This window comes from Lithobates pipiens, unplaced genomic scaffold (genome assembly GCF_037356315.1).
Source record: "Lithobates pipiens isolate NorthernLeopardFrog02 unplaced genomic scaffold, aLitPip1_a1.2 Scaffold_16, whole genome shotgun sequence".
Classification (NCBI taxonomy): Eukaryota; Metazoa; Chordata; class Amphibia; order Anura; family Ranidae; genus Lithobates; species Lithobates pipiens.
The window spans coordinates 438,152,168-438,166,353 of record NW_027507748.1 but is presented as its reverse complement, the minus strand read 5'-3'; positions in this window follow the sequence as shown (position 1 = coordinate 438,166,353).

Sequence of the window (14,186 nt, the reverse complement as noted above, 5' to 3'; positions counted from 1 at the left end):
GTAAGGGATAGTTCCCTGAAAGGCTCAGGTGTAGTCAAGTCATATTTATAATACCACCAGGATACTGGATTCCGAACCCCTACTCCAGAGTCAGCTGCCTCTCATGAACCTTCCCCCGCCCATACCTAATCAAACTTTTTTAGGCAATTATGTCCCATATAAGTCAGTTTATATAGAGGTAGGGCTGAGTTCACCAAGGTTTTCCACTGATGGACTGTCAGAGGGAGAGGCTCATTCCATTTTAACTTTCTTTTCTGGCATAGAAAGCTGCATAGAACATAAATAGTTTAGGATATAGAAACCTTACAAGAGGACCTCAATAAATGAATGGAGTAGGCAACTAGATGGAAAATGAGGTTTAACATTGAAAAATGTAAGGTAGTGCACTTGGGGGTTAAAAATATAAATGCAAGTTATTCATTAGGGGGAGAACCCATGGGGGATTCCAGAATGGAAAAGGATTTGGGGTCCTAGTAGCAGACAGACTGAGCAATAGCATGCAATGCTCAGCGGCAGCAAGCAAAGCCAGCAGAATATTAGCATGCATAAAAAAGGAGACTTACTCCAGAGATAAAACAATTATCCTGCCACTTTATAAAACTCTGCCGCATCTGGAGTATTCCATCCAGTTCTTGTCACCAATCCTCTGAAAGGTTGTGCTGGATCTGGAAAGAGTCCAGAGAAAGGCAAAGAAATGATTATGAGGACTGGAGGACCTCAATTACGAGGAACGACTACAAGCACTAAATTTATTCTACCTGGAGAAGAAACGATTGAGAGGCAATACTCTATGATAGTGACATACAAATACCTCAAAGGTGATTCCAGCATAAGTTTGAAACTTTTCAGTCCCAGGAAGTGTAAGACATGAGGCCATACAATGAGACTGGAAGTGGTTTAACTTTAAGATGTGTAGTAGGTGCTTCACTGTCTGGGCAGTAAGGACATGGAACTCTCTTCCCCACTCAGTGGTGTCAGCAGGAAGTATTGATAGTTTTAAAAGACTCATAGACGTGCATCTTAGTGAACACAATATACAGGGGTATGAGAAATTAGTGTCTAGACAAACACACACACACACACACACCAACACAGGTTGAACTGGATGGACTATTCAACCTTACCTACTATGTAACTATGTAGTAGGACACATTTCTGATCTGCAATCTAGGGAAAAGGTATGCAATAGTAACTATAATGTAATTACATTTGATGAAGTTATAAGAAAAAGAGACATGTAGGTACCGCTAAAGCTCATATTTAAAGAACAAAAAAAACAGCTTCATTAAGAATCATTTTTCCTATGTGATATTAAATGGGACCAAGTATTTTACTAAAGAACACGGAGAAGAGCCAGATCTTAATAAATAATAACATTTGCATTGTGTTCCAAGTATGAGGGAAAAAAGTTAAACATATGTGGCACAATGCTAGTTTTAAAAGCAAATTATATAGGAAAAACCTGGCCTTGAAAACATACACAATAGACTTGTGCACAAAGGAAAATTTTGTTTAGTTTTGGTTCGTTGGCATTCATAAAATACATAATTTTGTTCTGTTATATTCGTTATGTTACGTTAATACGTTTTCGGATAATTCGTGTTTGTGCGTAGAGTGTCGAATTCATTCGTTTGTAGTCGTTGAAATTCGCTATTTATGAATGTATAGACATTCGTGATAATGATTCGTAGTTTGGAAAGTCGTTTGTTTATTGAATCTTTTAACACACACAATGACAATGTCTCTTCTCCTCGGCTCAAATACAATACAACACCCTTCTAACTCAGTTCTCTGGAATGCACTTTGCCAGTAATCCAACCATCGGCACAAAATTAATTAGCTGATTGGACTATAAGATTTACTTTGAGCTGACATTTTGTTTCATTAGATCTTTAAAGAATTACCGAATCATGTCAAATTCATTCAAATTCATTCGTTATATATTTCGTTCGTATTCGTTGTTATCCGTTATTTTTTTATTCGGACATTCGGATGCATCCGAATGTCCGAAAGATACAAAATTCGGCCGAATTTCGATTCGTTACGAAACGAATTGCACAAGCCTAATGCACAATAGAGAGACAGCTTTGCCATTTGAAAGTTGTAAGGAATGCAGTAAGAAATACAAAGGGACATCCAAAGCTGCCAAAATGTTTAATGGGAAACACATTACTTCAGAAAGTAAGAATAACCTGGAAGGAATAATAATTCTAATACCAGTGTAATAGGGAAGCACTCTTGTTGTAGTCAGAAAACAGGGTCTGAAACAGACTAAATAAAGTCACAAGGGTATGACAACTTACACCTGGAAGTCTTCAAGGAGCTAGGCTCAGAGATTAGCCAAGCCACTTATCCTGATTTTCAAAGACCCCTTAAAGTGGTTCTAAAGGCAAAAGTTTTTTTAATCTTAATGCATTCTAAGCATTAATGTAAAACACTTTCAGTGTGAAGCAGCCCCCTGCAGCTCCCCTAATATTTACCTGAGCCCCATCTTCATCCAGTGATGTTGCATGAGAACCTTGGCTGCCCGGGACTCTCCCTCCTGATTGGCTGAGACACAACAGTGGATGCCATTGGCTCCTGCTGCAGTCATTTAAAGTCAGTGAGCCAATGTCTGAATGGACACACAGAGCAGTGGCTCGGCACAGGTTCCCCCATTAGCAAGCTGCTTACTGTGGGGGCACTCGGCAGGAGGAAGGGGCCAGGAGCGCCAGTGAGGGAGTTGAGAAGAGAAGGACATTTGTGGGGCATGGTGCCAAATGCTTTTGAAAAAAATCTATAAAAATTATGCCTCTTTTTTTATCTAACTTACAGCTCACTTATACCTATTACTTATAATACAATTTCCCCTAACAAATTATTTAATAAACTCCCTTAGCATTCCCTCAAAGACCATGTTCATTATCAATGATAGGTCTCTAGTTCCTTATTATACATCTAGACCTTTTTTTTAAAATCAGGTGGTACCATTCCAGTCATTAAAGTGATATTAACTACTTCCCGACCGCCGCACGACGATGTACGTCGACAGAATGGCACGGGCAGGCATATGGGCGTACATGTACGTCCCTGCCTTCCCGCGGGTCGGGGGCCCGTTTGGGCCCCCGCCCGGTGCCCGCGGCGGTCGGTATTCGTTCGGGAGCGATCCCGGACGAGGGGACGGCCATTCATTCATGGCCACCCCCTCGCGATCGCTCCCGACGAATAGAAAGTCTTCGTGACATCACTTCCTCTCCTGTAATGTAAACACAGGAGAGGAAGTGATGTAATCTCTCCTCCGTGTCGGTATTTTTCGTTCCGACACCGAGGAGAGAGGATCGGTGAGTTGCACCAACACGACACTACACAGTAGAACATGCCAGGCACACTCACACCCCCCCGATCACCCCCCCAATTACCCCTGCCCCCCAGTCACAGTGACACCAATGTCATTTTTTTTATTTTTTTTTGCATTGGTGTCATTTGTGACTGTAATAACTGTTAGGGCAGTTAGGGTTAGCCCCCTTTAGTTCTAATGTACCCCCCTAACCCCCCCAATAAAGGTTTAACCCCGTGATCACCCCCCGTCACCAGTGTCACTAAGGCTGGGTTCACATTGCAGCGGTTTATGAGAACGAATGTGATTTGCACCGCACTGCAGTGCAAATCACATCCGATCTCTGTGCGATTCGAGTTCAGCCATTCGCCGCACCCGCCGCACCCGCCGCACCCGCCGCAAATTCGCACGGGACCCTTTTTTTGGTCCGCAGCAGAATCGGATCGCATGGGTGTTCACACCATGCGATCCGAGTTTGCAGATCGCACTGCGATATGTGAACTGATCTGGGGGTGTCATTAACATTTCACTGACACTCCCAGCAGTTCGCATAGGGCAGTGTGAACTGCCGCCGGGAGGCATGCGATGCGGGAACCCGCCGCGGATTTGTGGCGTTCTCGCATCACTCCAGTGTGAACCCAGCCTAATAAGCAATCGTTTTTCTGATCGCTGTATTAGTGTCACAGGTGACGCTAGTTAGGCAGGTAGGTATTTAGGTTCGCCGCAGCTTTTTATAGCGCCAGGGACCCCCATATACTACCGCATAAAGCCCCCTGATTGCCCCCTAGTTAACCCTTTCACCAGTGATCACCATATAACTGTTACAGGTGACGCTGGTTGGTTAGTTATTTTTTTATAGTTTCAGGGCACCCGCCATTTATTACCTAATAAAGGTTTAACCCCCTGATCACCCAGCGGGTGTCATTTGTGACTGTAATAACTGTTAGGGCAGTTAGGGTTAGCCCCCTTTAGTTCTAAGGTACCCCCCTAACCCCCCAATAAAGGTTTAACCCTGTGATCACCCCCCGTCGCCAGTGTCACTAAGGCTGGGTTCACATTGCAGCGGTTTATGAGAACGGATGTGATTCGCACCGCACTGCAGTGCAAATCACATCCGATCTCTGTGCGATTCGAGTTCAGCCATACAGATAGTATGGCTGAATTCGTGTCGCACCCGCCGCAAACTCGCACGGGACCCTTTTTTTGGTCCGCAGCAGAATCGGATCGCATGGGTGTTCACACCATGCGATCCGAGTTTGCAGATCGCACTGCGATATGCGAACTGATCTGGGGGTGTCATTAACATTTCACTGACCCTCCCAGCAGTTCGCATAGGGCAGTGTGAACTGCCGCCGGGAGGCATGTGATGCGGGAACCCGCCGCGCATTCGTGGCGTTCCCACATCGCTCCAGTGTGAACCCAGCCTAATAAGCGATCATTTTTCTGATCGCTGTATTAGTGTCACAGGTGACGCTAGTTAGGCAGGTAGGTATTTAGGTTCGCCGCAGCTTTTTATAGCGCCAGGGACCCCCATATACTACCGCATAAAGCCCCCTGATTGCCCCCTAGTTAACCCTTTCACCAGTGATCACCATATAACTGTTACAGGTGACGCTGGTTGGTTAGTTATTTTTTATAGTTTCAGGGCACCCGCCATTTATTACCTAGTCTCACTAGTGTACCCCTAAATTTAGGGGTGTCTACTTTCCAAAATGGGGTCATTTGGGGGGGGGGTTTGTGCCATCTTGGCATTTTATGGCCTTCAAAACTGTAACGCCCTTAGAAAGCCTGAAGGCGGTGCTTGGTTTTCGGGGCCCCGTACGCAGCTAGGCTCCCAAAAAGTCCCACATATGTGGTATCCCCGTACTCAGGAGAAGCAGCAGAATTTATTTTGGGGTGTCATTTCACATATGCCCATGGCATGCGTGAGCAATATATCATTTAGTGACAACTTTGTGAAAAAAAAAAAAAGTTTGTAATTTTCCCGCAACTTGTGGCAAAATATAAAATATTCCATGGACTCAACATGCCTCTCAGCAAATAGCTTGTGGTGTCTACTTTCTAAAATGGGGTCATTTGTGGGGGTTTTGTGCCATCTTGGCATTTTATGGCCTTCAAAACTGTAATAGGTAGTGAGGAGTGAAGTCAAATATTTACGCCCTTAGAAAACCTGAAGGCGGTTCTTGGTTTTCGGGGCCCCGTACGCGGCTAGGCTCCCAAAAAATCCCACATATGTGGTATCCCCGTACTCAAGAGAAGCAGCAGAATTTATTTTGGGGTGTCATTTCACATATGCCCATAGCATGTGTGAGCAATATATCATTTAGTGACAACTTTGTGAAAAAAAAATAAAAAAAAATTAAAGTTTGTAATTTTTCCACAACTTGTGGCAAAATATAAAATATTCCATGGACTCAACATGCCTCTCAACAAATAGCTTGGGGTGTCTACTTTCTAAAATGGGGTCATTTGTGGGGGTTTTGTGCCATCTTGGCATTTTATGGCCTTCAAAACTGTAATAGGTAGTGAGAAGTGAAATCAAAAATTTACGCCCTTAGAAAGCCTGAAGGCGGTGCTTGGTTTTCGGGGCCCCGTACGCGGCTAGGCTCCCAAAAAGTCCCACATATGTGGTATCCCCGTACTCAGGAGAAGCAGCAGAATTTATTTTGGGGTGTCATTTCACATATGCCCATGGCATGCGTGAGCAATATATCATTTAGTGACAACTTTGTGTAAAAAAAAAAAAATAATTTTTTTTTGTCATTATTCAATCGCTTGAGGCAAAAAAATAAAATATTCAATGGGCTCAACATGCCACTTATCAATTTCCTTAGGGGGTCTACTTTCCAAAATGGGATCATTTGGGGGGGTTTTGTACTGCCCTGCCATTTTAGCACCTCAAGAAATGAGATAGGCAGTCGTAAACTAAAAGCTGCGTAAATTCCAGAAAACGTACCTTAGTTTGTAGATGTGACAACTTTTGCGCAAAACCAATAAATATACAATTATTGACTTTTTTTTTACCAAAGACATGTGGCTGAATACATTTTGGCCTAAATGTATGACTAAAATTGAGTTTATTGGATTTTTCTAATAACAAAAAGTAGAAAATATCATTTTTTTTCAAAATTTGCGGTCTTTTTACGTTTATATCGCAAAAAATAAAAATCGCAGAGGCAATCAAATACCATCAAAAGAAAGCTCTATTTGTGGGAAGAAAAGGACACACATTTTGTTTGGGTACAACATTGCATGACCGCGCAATTACCAGTTAAAGCAGCGCAGTGCCAAATTGTAAAAAGACCTCTGGTCATTTACCAGCAAAATGGTCCGGTCTGAAAGTGGTTAAAGTCTTGTTTTTGTTTTTTTTGTTAAAAAAAAAACATGTTATACTTACCTGCTCTGTGCAGTGGTTTTGCCCACCTGATTTTAAAAAAAGGTCTAGATGTATAATAAGGAACTAGAGACCTATCATTGATAATGAACATGGTCTTTGAGGGAATGCTAAGGGAGTTTATTAAATAATGTGTTAGGGAAAATTGTATTATAAGTAATAGGCATAAGTGAGCTGTAAGTTAGATGAAGAAAGAGAAATAATTTTTATAGATTTTTTTCAAAAGCATTTGGCACCATGCCCCACAAATGTCTTATTTATAAAATAGGGTCTATCGGCAAGTGGAGGCAAGTGTATGTACATGGATAAAAAGCTGGATCAGAAATAGGTGCAGAGCTTAATAGTAAATGACTCACAGTGGGTTAAGGTTGCAGGGGGGTGTGCTTCAGGATTTTGTCTTTTGAAACAATACAAAATTGCAATGAAATAACTTCAGTACAGTACATGGATAAGATAGGAGGATGGGCAGAGATTCAGCAGGTGAGGTTCAATGTTGAAAAATGCAAACTTATGCATTTGGGTGCTAAGAATTGATGGACAAGATACTGTATTTAATAGGAGTTGTAACAATGGGGAAATTAGTGATGAAAGAAGAAATGGGGGTCCTAGTGGAACACAAACTTAGCAAAAACATATAATGCTAGACCATCGGGGCTTGCAGTATACTCACTTTCATTAAAAAGGGTATTAATTTGAGGGACAAAACAATACTTTTAACCCCTTACACAATATTGGTTCGGCCTCATCTTGAATATGCTATTAAGTTGTGGTCAACAGAAATACTATTCTAGAACTAGAAATAGTCCAACTAAGATCAACTAAATGAAGAATGGGGCTAGATGATCTCAGCTACCAGAAACGATTAAGCAAATGAAACTTATTTACCTTGGAGAGATGTTGCTTAAGAGGAGATTTGATTAATCTTAGGTCACTGACAAGGACATTTTGGCACAATGTCAGAGGAAAGGAGGTTTAAAATCTGTCGGTGATGGCTGCAATATAAGCCCTACCCCCAAATAAGCCCTAATTAAAGTCCTTGTAGGTCTTATTTTCAGGGTAGGGCTTATTTTTGGGGAAACAGGGTATGGCTTATTTGGGGGGTAGGGATTATATTGCAGCCATCACAGACAATCACGGTAGGTCTTATTTTGGGGGAAACAGGGAAGTATTGACAAGTTTAAACATCTTCTAGATGTCTTCCTCGATAGCCACAGTATACTGTACAGCGATATACTGTATCTACTCTAGAACAGAAAACTTAAACTGACACATAATACATCTGTGTCTTTTATCAACCTTATTAAACCTTTCTATGTACCTTTAACCACTTAAGGACCAGGCCTCTTTTTCAGACTTGGTGTTTACATGTTTGAAACCGGTTTTTTTGCTAGAAAATTACTTAGAACCCCCAAACATTTTATATTGTTTTTTTTCTAACACCCTAGAGAATAAAATGGCGGTCGTTGAAATACTTTTTTTACACCGTATTGGCGCAGCGGTCTTACAAGCGCACTTTTTTTGGAAAAAAATTCACTTTTTTGAATAAAAAAATAAGACAACAGTAAAATTAGCCCAATTTTTTTTATATTGTGAAAGATAATGGTACACCGAGTAAATTGATACCCAACATGTCACGCTTCAAAATTGTGCCCGCTCGTGGAATGGCGTCAAACTTTTAGCCTCAAAAATCTCCATAAGCGACATTTTAAAAATACTACAGGTTGCATTTTTTGCGTTACAGAGGAGGTCTAGGGCTAGAATTATTGCTCTCACTCTACCGATCGCGGTGATACCTCACATGTGTGGTTTGACCACCGTTTTCATATGCGGGCGCTACTCACGTATGCGCTCGCTTCTGTGCGCAAGCTCGTCGTGACGGGGTGTTTTTAAAAAAAAATTTTTTTTTCTTATTTATTTTAATTGATTTTATTTATTTTTACACTGTTTTAAAAAAAAAAATGGATCACTTTTATTCCTATTACAAGGAATGTAAACATCCCTTGTAATAGAAAAAAGCATGACATGTCCTCTTAAATATGAGATCTGGGGTCAAAAAGTCCTCAGATCTCATATTTGGGCTAAAATGCAAAAAAAAAAGAAAATCTGACATTTAAAAAAATATACCTTTAAGAGGTATGGGCGGAAGTGACGTTTTGACGTCGCTTCCGCCCTCCTATGGTATAGAGACGAGTGGGGGCCATCTTAGCCTCACTTGTCTCTATGCCCAGCAGATGAAAGAACCCGATTGCCTCCGCCGCTACCGACGGCTCCGGTAAGCAGCGGAAGGTGCGGGAGGGCGGCGGGAGGGGGGTGGCACCTCTCCCGCCGCCGATAGCGGTGATCTCGCGGTGAATCCGCCGCGGAGACCACCGTTATTGTACAGCCGACCGCCGCCTGAAGAGATGGATATCTCGGTTGTGGCAGCAGCTGCTGCCGTTACCGAGATATCCCTCTTCAAAAATAGGACGTACATCGTCGTGCGGCGGTCGGCAAGTGGTTAAGTGTGGGCTGGCACTCCTAACTTCCTTTCAATAAAGCTTGTTTTATGTCTGTATCTGGCATTTATACATTCTATGTCATTGACCATTAACAAGCTTACAGTTTGGAAAGTTTGTGTAAAGTCCAAAATCGGCACTATGTATGCTTCACATTCTCCCAATAATCACTGATTAGCTTGATGGCTAAGGAAACTACTATACAAAATATATCTACAGCTGGATATATATGTAGCGCCGGCTCCTGAAGAGCACGCGCTATGTTTTTGAAATTTAACGTTATACCTGAACTGCAGTTTGGTTTGGGTATAATTATTCCAAATTCTGACCTCAGCATCAGTCCGACTGGACTATAGGGTGTTCAGCCTGGCCATAGGGGGTGCTGTCTCTTCTGGCAGGCATGGTAACACAGTCTGGTTGGGTGCGTTAAGGTTACTTTCTCTCTGAGCCAGCCCAGTGGGAGTGTCACTATTGCTGTGCTTTCTGGGAGAGGGTACTTAAGATGTGGATGTCACGTGGTTCGGCGTTCCGGTCCAGAAGTATGTTCTGACTCCATGGTCCTGGTCCTCCTGACCAGCCCCCAGGACGCATATGGCCTGGGGTGCGGATCCACCTGACTTTATGTCTCTGGGCTGGCTAGCCCGAGGCAAGGAAACTAAAAAAAGGATTCAGAGGTGGTCCGGTGCCATCTCAGGTTGTGGAGAGGCTCAGCAACTATCCAACTAGAGTGAACATCCAGCTGTGAATGGCTATTCTCTGGATTTAGTCAAAGTAAGAAAGTTCTTTATTATTGACTTTGACACTAAGAGTACCTGGACTTTTCACCTAACCCTCTGATCCTACACTAGAGAGCATTGTTAACTAAATTTTTGCAAATAAAAATCCCTTTAAGCGGATCTGTCATCTGTCTCTAAAGTTTCTAGGCCATCTACCACGGGAACTCCTAGACACGAGAAGCGAGCGAGAGAAGGTAACGATAAGCCCATTAAAACCAGCAGCTCCTTCGGGGGTCAGTGCTATATATATGGAGCTATATATATGGGCATATATATATCTTCTGGATTTTTGGGTTCTCCCTCACATGCACAACCAGGCAACAGGAATTTTGGGATGCCCAGTACTGTAGTTTGAATGCAACTTGAGGACTTGAAACTGTCTCTGGTTACCAAAAATCACATCCCGTGTAATTTACTAGAACCTAACTGACTCAACTTACACTATTTATTCAGATTGCTACTCCAAAAACGTTCTTGTTTTTCTTTGGTAGATATTCGCTAGGGCATTGCCAAGCTTTCCATGCCATTTGTTTGACAATCCCATGTATATTGGCCTATGAAATTGCCATTACTATTTTTCAACATTCTGCTCCTATTGACTTCAATAGGGTGCAGATTCAGCACCTGAGCTTGAGTAATGTTCAATGACCCCCCCTTGAAATGATTTCTGATAGTCAGGATTCTTTCCATTTTTTTCCACTTTACTAGTTTAAATTTAGTGTGGATTTCCTATTGTGTTCATTATTCACCTGTAATTTATCAAATGTTAAATTATTTTCCATGGATAAATAAATGCAAAACAGTTTTAAACAGCTAAAAGACATTGTTAATAGCAGTACCTCAGTACAAGAAGGATTAGTGCCATTTGTACAGTATATGTTATAATTAGGTATTATAAGATGATATGCATTATAACCCAGTCTGTTCACACTACTGCACTGCATTTAAAAGTAATGGTACAGTGCAGTTATATTCATTCTAAATGACACTCAAAATCACCTTTCCAGCACATATGCATTGCAAATGGATGCAACAGCACTTGCACAGTGCACAGTCTATTTTCCTTTAGTAAATCCACCCCAATGAGTGTTAAATGCCTCATAATGGACCAGGCAATTGTGAATGGGCCCTAATAAAAAAACGTTTCTGGCATGTTCATGTATAGTGAACACGCCAACTCACAATTTGCTAATCAGCTTTGTCCACTCACTAATAAAGTATACCAAAGTCATTAATAATTCTATAGGCAAGTACAGATCATTATTTAATGGACATTTCTGGATAAGGTATATAACTCTGTTCTCCAACATACTAAAACTGGAGAGTGCAATATCTGGTGCATGGTATCCAGCTTCTAATGTCAGCTAAAAAAATAAAAAAAACTGGAAGCTGATTGGTTCCTATGCAGAGCTGCACCTGTTTTTGCACTCTCCAATTTTAGTAAATCAACCCAAATACCTATTATTATATATTAAATAGTGTTATATTAGGCTAGCTTAAATTATTCATTGAAAAATGTATTACAGGATGGGCATATTGGTGATTTCCTATTTCTTGATGTATTAATTGCATTGCACATGTTTGTATTATTTACCTGTTTCTTTACTCAGTACAGTACAGTACTTTTTTCTTGCCATATCTAACCTAGAGAAAATTATAGAAACAGAATTGCATTACTCCCTTGAGTTCAGGATTTGAGAAGGCAGATTAACTTTATTGTCACCACCTTTTTAAAAACCAAACAGTGAGACTGCTCACTAAAAATTGAGTCAGTTCCCAGTTCATAATGGTTCAATCAAGCAGATGTTAATCAGGAAACCACACAAAAAGAGAGCAATCCTTTCTACAGTCTCTCAGCTTCTGGCCATAGAATCCATTCTTCTAATTTTACAATTGGAAAAAGGAGTAGGTTTCTTTTCAATCTACGTTGTATTCATCTACAAAAAAGAGGTTTGAGCCTTCCTCTACCTAAACTCAGCAAAACTCATTTTCCCACAAATTAGTTGGTGACCATAAACATTTTCTATACCTGTACAGATTACAGGCTCTTGGCTCTGATTTTTTTTTTTTTTTTTACCGTGTTTATAAACCACTTTTATTAACCTTTACTAACTTTGAACTCAAATTGCACTTTTAAGATAAATAAACTAAAACTCCTAAATGCATTATGTGCAAATCTAAACACATTATCATATTTTCATTTAGTTCAGATTACAATGCTGATGCAACTTAAACTCCAGGATAGGATGGATAGTATGAGATAGGACAACTTGATGACAATAGATTGCTATTAATCACATATGTGTCAAATATCATCTATTGGTATCAAACAGATAAAACAGATAAAATAAGAACAAGTGAAGTCGATCTCTATTACAGAGTAGATATCATTGATATCACAAGCTGACATTGGACTGTTGGCATAGGCAATGCTCTTTTCTTTTTGCAGGTGATAACATTGATTTATGAAATAGAAACAAAATTTGATCTAAGAATGAATTTTTGTATATTTAAGAAGTTTCCATACTAATAAAAAATACCCATGGGAATGCCCATATTTTGAGCTTCAGCCAGGATTGAAGCTATAGCACAGAGCTGACAGGCATAACAATGTGATTTTATTTCAAAATGGCAGCTGTGAAGCTGACACATCTTCTCCTTGACAAATAGTGACAGGTGGGGAGGCACGGGGTAGTAGAGGCTGCCCTGCTACACTGCGTACAAAGACAGGCACTCTGCCTGTCTCTGTACATCAACTTAAAGTTTGTCTTAATTGTCTCCAGTTTCAATAACAGATCTACACATTTTTTTGAAAGTGAAAAACTTTTAGGTACTCCCAAATAACTTATACGCAAATCATAAACATTTCTTTATTAATAACATATTAAAATACATTAAAACTCGATTGCTATCAATTTGTATCTCGGTTGTGTATATATCCATTTTCAATCCCCTTTATATATCAATAAAATCATACATTTAATCCTTCAGTCAGATACTAGTACATGCTATACCATAGGTGCACAAAGCCTATTGTATTAGGGTGTGCACCCCTAAGCTCAAAGGCACCTGCCTTTCTCTGCAGCCTCAGCTGCACTTGGCAGGGAATGAATGGGAGGTCCTCTGTGCTGAGTGGCTTCATGTTCATTCACAAACGGAAGCATAGTAAACACAGTTCACTATGCTTCAGTAATGCATAAACACAGTGAGTCAGTGTGTTCACTGTGTTTATTTAGAAAAGGAAGGCACCAGCAAATTACATATTTACTGGCCCCTTCCCCCACTCTCCATCCTGAAACATCTCCTGCAGCAGCGGGGGGGGGAGGAAAGGAGGGAAGTCAGCAGCACTGCAGGGCGGGGGGCCTACATGGGGGGAAGTCCAGGCAATAGGAGGAGTTTGCACCACACACAGTGATTAGGGTGTGTCCAGGCACACTTGGCAAACCTCTTGTGAATGGCAGGGTACTATACATTTTAACACATTTCAATACTAATGAGGCCATGGAATGAAGATCTTCAATTTGTTTCACGTATTGTATATCCTACTTCATCAGGAACGCAACTGAAGCATTCTATAAAATAAATTAGATTATATCAAACACACATGTATACATTACAGTGCCATACTATCTGTTTCATTACATAGATTTTTTAATCATCTGCTTACATGGCAGTGAGCTTGACAGGGTTTAAGTCACTTCAAAGTGTCTCCTCAGTGACCGCTGGTTACCTAGCAATATGTAGTACAATATATTTATATACAGTACATATTTTAATTTTGTTTGAAACAATTTTGTTTCCACATTTTCATGTCTGTTTGTGGTGGTTGTCAAGTCTCTCCCAGTCTTTTAAAATGTGTATGTTATAACTGTAAACTAAAGGCTAAAAGGGAAAGTTCAAATAATCAGGCATAATAAGAGTATTTATTCCCTAATAATTGTTAGTTACATTGATAATTCATAATTAATATCTATTTACCACACATTCTGTCTAAACCCTTAAGAGAGAGCAATATTTGCTTTCATCATTGGGGGTTATTTACTAAAGCTGGAGAAGGCAAAATCTGGTGTAACTCTGAATAGAAATCAGCTTCCAGGTCTTATTGCCAAAGCTTAATTGAACAAGTTGAAGTTAGAAGCCGATTGGCTACTATGCACTGTACAGCTGCATCATATTCTAAATGCACCAGTTTAAGTAAATCTACT